At 41.5% G+C, this 9,324-nt stretch overlaps 1 protein-coding gene across 19 annotated transcripts in view; it reads left to right on the plus strand.

Moving 5' to 3' along the window:
- Positions 1-9,324, plus strand: part of RGS6 (regulator of G protein signaling 6) — a 612,180-nt gene that overhangs the window by 310,825 nt on the left and 292,031 nt on the right. The window lies entirely within an intron of this gene.

Consider the following 9,324-nt stretch of genomic DNA (forward strand, 5'->3'; position numbering starts at 1 on the left):
AAAACCTTTTGAAATTACAAACCAATTTTCTTCTTAAAAAAAAAAAGAGAGGAGGCACCAGGACAGGTCAAGCTGGGTGTGGCAGGTCATCATAAATTCTCTGGTGCTCACTCTCAGTGAGGTATGCAGCCAGTGGAGAGTTTTGAGCAGAGAAATGAAGTGATCTGACTTACCTTTTATGGGGGTCATTTTGGAGACATTGTGAGGACTGGACAATAAAGGGATAAAGGTAGAAGGAAACCAGTTAGGACGCTGTTACCATAATCCAGGCAAGACAAATTTATGATCTGAAAGCAGTAACTGGTATGAACAAGGCTGGGTTGTGACCAAAGGGATGTATTACTGAAGTGCTTGCTGGCAAAGATCAAGGTGGCCCAGGACCTTAGAAAGGCATTTATTGTGGGGGAAAGCAGGGGGCGGTGGGAGGGGTCTTCAATGTTGATACAGACCTTGGGGGCAGAACAGGTAGGGGTGGGGAGCAGGACCATGGTCCAGGTTTCAGAGTCCTCCCTGAGTCAGGGAGTAGGACTAAGAGGGTGGGAGCAGACAGCTGCAGAGGGGCATAAAGACCAGGTTTAGCTGAACGTTAGGTAGGCTCTTGACTGAGGACCTTTGCATACATTGCTTTCTTTCCCTGGAACATTCGCTTCCTAATATCCTTGTGATTCATTCTCTTCCTTTCTCCCTTCAGGTTTCTATTTAAAGAGATCTCAAGGCTGTTGATCAGGAAATGGTACATATAAGAACCAGGAAAACGCATGCTCCTCTGGGCCTGCATCACCTAGAATGTGAGAGAATGGGCACCTTCCGCCTGAGAGGTCTGACACGGAAGTAGTGTCCTCAGGGAAGGCTTGGCAGGTCTGGGTTGAGGCCAGAAGGTGGAAGAAGTGTCCTGTGAAAGATGGAAGAAGGCTGGGGACTTTACTGACCACAGGTCAAGGGTTTCAGCAGATATGATGGGGCAGGAGGTATCAGAGGGAGATGAGTGGAGGGGGAAGGATTCAATCAGGGAGAAAGTGATGAGGGGCCTTGAGAAGCCAGTGATGCAGTGAAAGCTGAGGCTGCAGACAGTGGAGCAACTGCCCTTAGAGGTCCTGGCAAGACGGAGGCTGACAGTGTGTGCCGCCTCCACATTTCCTGGGGCACCGAACAGAACATGGGTGCCCATGAGGGGTAAGTGTGTGGTCCGAGGGGGTGTGAGGAGTGATGAGATAGCTCCTGGGATGCATAACTCTTGAATGAGCTGTGGCCTGGGGTGGTATGAAGGCCTGAATCCATCCTGGATGAAATTAGCAGAGAGGAACTCAACCCAAAGAGGTCTCTATCCACAGTAGGCAAACCCTTCATACCATCACACTTCAGGTCCCAACCTTTCCATTTTCGATGCCAACATCTTTGCCCTTATGTTTGTAGAGAAGTGAGTTCCTTGTCATTGAAGGTATGTAAACTATAAAGTAGACGACTTCTGGGAAGGAATATAGAAGATGGAAGCTCAAGCATTTCTTGAGGGCTAAGCCAGATAAATTTTATTTGCCACTTGACCTTTTGCATCGGAGACTCTCTGGCTATCACATGCTGTCTCAGGATTTATCTCCGTGAGGATAGAGCACAGGCAGTTCTCAGGTGGGTCAATTATTTATGGACTGCAAGGATTGTGGAACTTTAAAAACTGTATATCAATGTGGAAACCATATTAAAAATGAATTGAGATCAGCAGCTCCCACAATCTCTGCCTATGAATCGTCACTTCAGTTTAAATACACATCAAAGGATCTGGGTTGATCCTTTGTGTCCTTGAAATGAGCACAGTTCTTATAATACTGTTTTCAGTAACTGGGTAGTAGCTCAGCGGTAGAGAATCTGCCTACCAATGCAGGAGACACAGGTTTGATCCCTGGGTTGGGAAGATCCTTTGAAGAAGGAAAGGGTAACCCACTCCAGTGTCTTGCCTGGGAAATCCCATAGACAGAGGAGCCTGGCGGGATACAGTCCATGGGGTCGCACAGAGTCAGACACAACTGAGCAACTAAACAACGTTTCTTAGTGCATGCTAGGCACGGATGTTTCTGTATGAGCCCTTAGAGAGAGAGAAGGGACAGCGTGGTGCCTACCTCTGGTTTCATGGTGAGCTGGAAGGGAAAGGATCACGGGCTTGTGTGAGACAGACCAGAGGCTAAAGTTGGGGGGGGCACAATGAGCCTCTCTGCCTGTGATAAGAGCATCAGTTAATCTGGGCTCTGTAGGAGATAAGCACATCTCCAGGACCATGGCTTTTTGCAGTGATGGTGTGAGACATGTGGCAGCTAGACATCTTTCCTGAGTATCCGTAGGCAGGAGGATTTCAACCCCAGCATTCACAGGTGGCGGCTGTGCTTAGGGTTGGTTAAGGGAATGGAGAGGCATGATTGTGGTTTGCTTGACAGCAAAGTTCTCTGTCTAGAAAGACTGCGAGCTGAATCCTGATAGTGCTGTGTGGCTTGTATATTTTATTGAGCACCTGTTATGCTCCTGTGTTGGCAAGCACTTAGCATACACCACTCTTAATTTCCCCACTCAATTTTGCACTTTGAGTTAGGCAAGAAGTTAAGGCAGGCTGGCCCCCTGACAGGACCCCACACAATGACTGTACCTCTAAAGGGTAATCATTTTCTGAGATCTGGATCTCTACTGGGTAGGTTCAAAATTCTGGTGTGTAACCAGAGATGAATGGATGTTTAGGAGACTGACACGCTATCTTGACTCATAAAGAACTCATGTATGAAAACAGGACTTCCTGGTGGTATGGTGGGTAAGAATCCACCTGCCAGCGCAAGGGACATGGATTTGATCCCTGGTCTGGGAAGCTTCCACATGCTTCAGAGCCACTAAACCCATGCGCCATACTACTAAGCCTGCACTCTAGAGCCCACGAGCTGCAACTACTGAAGCCTGTGTGCCTAGAGCCTGTGCTGCACAGCAAGAGAAGCCACTGCAGTGAGAAGCCCATGCACCGCAACTAGAGAGCAGCCTCTGCTCACCACAAGTAGAGAAAGCCCATGCACAGTGATGAAGACCCAGCACAACCAGAAATAAATTTAAAATAAAAACAGGACTGTTAGCCACTTATCTTACAGTGATAAAGAAAATAACCCTGAGAACAAGATACATGTGTTCTCTGATCAGAGCACCTTCTCCAAAGGCAAGGTGATATGAGAACACCACTTAAGATCAGAAGGTTAACTTTTGAGCATGAAGCAGCCAAGGTTGGATGAGGTAGGAGATCTTACAGGCTGGGCCATAGACCTGTGAGAGTCTGAGGCTGAATGTTACAGCTACTCCCATGGTGAGGGGACGTTCAGCCTCTCTCAGTCTCTGCTTTCAGGACCTCCAACACTGGTTGGCATCTAATTGAGCTAATACAGGCTTTCTTTAGATATTTTAATACTGGCTCTTAAATCGAGTTGTCATCTTACTTTGAGAGTATGTTTTCTCTTTGTGATGTCTTTGCATATCACTGTTTTAGTCCATTATTTTTGTTTTATGGCTGTAAGATGTTGTTGTTCCATTTCCAGATTTGTGGGGAAGGATAAGAACAGTGGGAAAGCATCATACTGTCACCCTTACCTCCCACTGGAAAGAAGGTATTATATTCCCCATCTTAGAGCTGAGCAAACTAGGCCATGCCGACTACAATGCCATCCTATGTAGTAGGCATTTAGTGGCTTGTTTATTGTCAGTTTCTCCCATTTGGCTGTAAGCTCCACCACAGTGGGATCTCTGTTTTATTCACTGCTATGTTCCCAGCACCTGTAACAGTGCAGGGCACCATGTAGGTACAGGCAAAATAAATATGTTTTGGGCGGATGGATGATCAGACACACGATTCCAGGTCTATCTGGCTCTGGAGAAATGGTGCATGCGTGTGCACTAAGTCACCTGAGTTAGTTGTGTCCAATTCCTTGTGACCCCATGAACACAGCCCACCTGGTCCTCTGTCCACGGGCTTCTCCAGGCAAGAATACAAGAGTGGGTTGCCATGCCCTTCTCCAGGGATTCTTCCCGACCCAGGGATCAAACATCTATCTTTCATGTCTCCTGCATTGGCAGCTGGGTTCTTAACCACTAGCACCACCTGGGAGCCCCGAAGACGTGAAACCACACCCCAACCCCTAGTGGGGCAGTGGAAGGGACGGAAATCTAACAGTACCTGAGTCAAATGAAAGTCAAGTGAAGACTCAGGGCATTTTCTAGGGGGACTGGTGTTCCTGTGCTGTGTGCTCAGTCGCTTCAGTCATAGCCAACTCTTTGGAACCCTATGGACTGAAGCCCACCAGGTTCCTCTGTCCATGGGATTCTCCAAGCAAGAATACTGGAGTGAGTGGCCACACCCTCCTCCAGACGATCTTCCCGATCCATGGATTGAACCCATCTCTCCTGTGTTTTCTGTATTGCAGGCGGATTCTTTACTGCTGAGCCACTGGGGAAGCCCACTGTATTCCTCTTATTAAAGCACCAGGCTAGCCTAGTGGGGACTAGAGCTGGTGATGCACAGTTACACAAGAAGATTGAAGGCTTTTCTTGGGCATGATTGAAATAAACGTTGATGCTAAAGAAGGAAACAATTTGTCCTTCTTTTAATATTTTTTAGATGATAGCTGGAATCATGTATCATTCACAATTTCTACTTCCTTTTTCATTTTTGTTTCAAGTATTTTCATCTATAGTGTCATATCCGAAGGTGACATTGTTTACCTGGTAGAAATCTGCATTTCAGACATTAATATCTAAGAAAAAGAAATTGTCCAAGAGTTGCCTTTTTGTAACCCCAAATCCAGGATGGATTGTATGACTCTAATATACTCTGCTAATTTGCTAGTTGTTAATAACTGGTTAATGGATGTAGATGTATACTCTATATTTTATTCTATGGCTAACCCACAGAACTTTAATTCGTATCCAGTACTTCATACCAGATGAACCTTTGATATAGAGATGCTAAATTATCCTGCATTTATTATATTAGAGAGTAGGATTATTTTCTCTAAAGATTCTTAAAAGCCATTAAAATAATATCTTATTCCAAATCAAATGGAGCTACTTATTGCCAGAATTTTGTACCTTTTTCAATGATTAAAGAAAGCAAGCAAGATTTATAGACAATGCAATTTTCATGACACATCAAAAAATGTGTTCTTATAGCTGTTGTGTATCATACTGTCATTTTATTAATATCTTAAAATTGCTTGGCAACATGAGAGGGAGGCGAGGGTGGTGATGAACCCTCCCAACATTTTATTAGGATGCTTTTCAAACAAACAGAAAATCTGAAGAAATTGTACGGTGAGTACTCATGTACCTGCCACCTATATTTTACAAGTAACATTTTGCTATATTTGTCACTGTCTATCCATCTGTCCATTTCTCTATTCATCTTATTTTTGATACATTTTAAAGTAAGTTGCAAAAATCGGTATAGTCGGCCCTAAACATGTCAGCATCAACTGGAATTTAATATTGATTTATGGTTTTTATTTAGGTAAAACTTACGTGCAATGACATACACAAATTTAAATTTTCTGTTCAGTGAGTTTTGACAAATGCATAGTCCTGTGTAATCCCTCACAAAGAGGTAACCAGTGTTCTGATTTTTCTCAATAGGCATTAGTTTTGCCTCTTCTTGAGTGTATACTATTTGGGATAATTATATAGATTACACATGTGTAAGCCTTTTCTGCATATTTTTGAGATTCATCATTTTTTTGCACATATCAGTAATTGGTGTCCTTTTTAGTCCTGAGTAGTATCCCACTGTTGGAGAGACCATAATTTGTTTATTCATTCATCTGATGATGGTTACCTGACCTGTATCTGGTTTGAGGTAATTAGGATAAAGCAGTTATGGACTTTCTTATATAAATCTTTTTTTAGACATATGCTTTTTGCTTACTTTGGAAACCCCTGGAATATGTAGCCTAATAGTGACTTTAGCCCCCATCTCCAGTGTCCCTGTAAAACTGGCATTTCCACGGAATCTTGAGTTTTTGGATTGAGGGAATTCTTCCTATTAGTATGATTTTCTGCCTTTACACTTAATGCTGTTAGAACTCCAGCCCTGATGCTTATCACCTTTTATTCTCATTGATAGCAAACCAGTGAGCAGGCAAATCAACTGTGAGTTAACCAGTGGAAAGATTTACCGAAATTCATTCCTTGGGGATTTTTAAATGCAAGTCTAATGTTTAAATGCAGCTCTGATATGGTTCTTGGCTCTCCGAAGTGACTTCATTTGGACAGGGAGCTTTTTTGACTCAGGGCAAACAGCACAGAATCTGAGCAGCAACGTAATGCTTTCAAGTGATTCTTCAGTCTATTAAAGTGCGACTCACTCTGTAACTATTGCTCTTAATTAAGTTTACAGCCTCATTACTAGTTCCTGGCTCTGCTATTGTTATTAATTATGTTGATAAAAATTTATGATAGTAGGCAGTTCCTCAGGGAATCTTTTTAAGTTGTATACTAAAATTAGAAATAATAAATATTTAAGTTTCCTTACCAGTATACTAAGAAGCCAGGAATTTTATTTCCAGCACTTTCTACATTAGAAAGATGGTGTGATGATTGGAGAGTTGGATTTTTAATTGTATTTCCTCTCCTTTCTAAAATGTTATCTTTATGGTTTGCAGCAGAAACTTCTGTAACACATCCCTGTGTGGTTTAACATTTTAATGTTTAACCCATTCTGTGATAACTTGTAGTTTATTTCAAGAATGAAAATTTTGTCTTTACAAGAGAAGGAAAAGTAAAAGACGTTGATGGGATTTTGTATACAATGGGAACTCAAATTGTGTTGGGCAAATATGAATGTAAACTAGTTTGTTTGTATATTGATAATATTGGGGAGAATTTTCCTCTACTCTTCAAAGGTTCTTTCAGCTGGTCTAATAATCAGATAGACATGAGACAGATTAACAGGAGAAAAACAAATTTAATTTCATACATAGGAGGAACCCACATAAAGAGAGGTTCAAAGACAGAAGGGTAAAATGAAGTGTATATTGCCATCCTGTGCTAAGGAATGGGAGAGGGGCATGGGGTTTCAAAGGGTGCTAGAGGGCAATCCACAGAACAATAAGAACAGATGTTTGGTAATTAGATGTTTGCTTTGCTATATAGGTGGGTCGCTCAGATAAAATATATCTGTGGTAATAATTCTCAATCTGAGAAAGACTGACAATTGAAATTATTCTCAGTAGTTAAGGGAGAGGCAGAAGTTTCTCTTGAGCCTGCAAGTCTCAATTGTCTTTAGCTCAAAATAACCTACATGCCAAAGTGGTGCATTTGTGGGAGGCTTGTTCTGAATCCCCTTCAAATAAAACAGCCCTTTAGTTAACTGTACTGTGCCCTTTATTTTTATTTTTTTATTTTTGAAAAAGCTTTAAGTCCCTGCAATTTCTTGATTCAACTTTCCAGACAGTGTTTGCTAACTGGGTCCATAAATAACTATGGTATGTGAAATGAAATATTTCCTGCCATATAAGTGGGCAAAAAATGCCACAGCTGTCACTGATTTTGGGTTGTGACAAATTTATTAGTTGACAGGTATATTTTTGTTGGTTCTTTTACCAAAGCTTGGCCTTTTATTTTTTTATCTTCTGTTAAGAAGAAACAAATCACTCATAATCCTCCATGTTAGAGAAAACAACTATTAGAATTTTTATTATGTATTTCCTTCTAAATGCCTTCCCAAGCATATATATCAAACTAAATTTAGATTATATCCATTTTTTTGTCTTTATTTTACTGCTTTACATTTTATTTAGGTATTCTTTATTATTGGACATTTAAGTTGTTAGTAAGTTTTGACCTTGAAAAATAAATATATATTGTGTTGAGTAGCTCTTTAAGTAAATATTTGAGAACATATCTTATTATCTCCTTAGATGTCTAGAAATGAAAATTTCATGTCTAGAGACACATACATTGTTAAAGCTCTTGGTACTTATTGAAAAATTGCTTTCCAGGAAATTGTATGAATTTCCTGTCCACTGGAAGTATTTTGAGGTCCCTGGTTCACTGGAACCACACCACTTAATACATCTAGTAAGGTAATAATAATATTATCCACTTAAGTTATCCACCAAACTTAAGTCTGCTCGCCTGTGCATAGCAAACCCAATCTACTGTCATGGGCTTGTGGTGAAAGAAAGGACAGCATTTATTACAGGGCGCCAAGTGAAGAGAGTGGACAGCTAATACTCAAAAGGCTTGAACTCCCCAGTGACTTTCAGGAAAGAATTTTTAAGGTAATGTTAGAGGTGAGAGTTGCAGGATGTGTAATCAGCGCATGGAGTTTCTTCTGATTGGTCAGTGATGAGGTAATAGAGTGGCGTTTTGGAAATCTTTGTCATCAACCTTCTGCTTCCAAGGAGTCTGTGGTTCTTGTGTTTGTGGTGAGCATGCTGCCACCACCCTCTACCTGAATGAAGGTCTTAGTTTCTCCAGAACAGCTCAAAGATATGCATCAGGCTATTATGTCTATCCCTAGAGGAGAGACTAGGGCTCTGTTTCATCATTGAACTATTGTTTAAGCTATCATTACTTTTCTTGTTGATTGTTTTTGTTTGTTTTTTTCTGCATTTCCTCAGTTCCTTAATTAGTAACTGCCTGAGTTTGCTCTTTGGAACTCAGGGAAGGCCTAAGAGACAAAGCCTTTTTCTACAAACAAGAAATGGGAAACACAGATGGGTCTGTCACCAGGAAGGCCCTTCATGGGTACTTCATGGTTTCAGTATTCACTTATTAACTTAATCGTTTTTGAATTCAGAAATTTCATGAATGAAATGCACTGGAATATCAATTAATATCCTATTTATTTTCAAAAAGGCTTCCCTGATAGCTCAGTTGGTAAAGAATTCACCTGTAATGCAGGAGACCCTGGTTCTATTCCTGGGTTGGGTAGATCTGCTGGAGAAGGGGTAGGCTACCCACACCAGTATTCTTGGGCTTCACTTGTGGCTCAGCTGGTAAAGAATCTGCCTGAAATGCGGGAGACCTGGGTTTGATCCCTGGATGGGGAAGATCCCCCAGAGAAGGAAATGTCTAACCACTCCAGTATTCTGGCCTGGAGAATTCCATGGATTACAATCCATGGTGTTGCAAAGAGTTGGACATGACTGAAAGAGATGGGAATACCAGACTACCTGACCTGCCTCCTGAGAAATCTGTATGCAGGTCAGGAAGCAACAGTTAGAACTGGACATAGAACAACAGACTGGTTCCAAATAGGAAAAGGAGTACATCAAGGCTGTATATTGTCACCATGCTTATTTAATTTATATGCAGAAT

This window comes from Bos taurus, chromosome 10 (genome assembly GCF_002263795.3).
Source record: "Bos taurus isolate L1 Dominette 01449 registration number 42190680 breed Hereford chromosome 10, ARS-UCD2.0, whole genome shotgun sequence".
In the NCBI taxonomy this organism is placed as follows: domain Eukaryota; kingdom Metazoa; phylum Chordata; class Mammalia; order Artiodactyla; family Bovidae; genus Bos; species Bos taurus.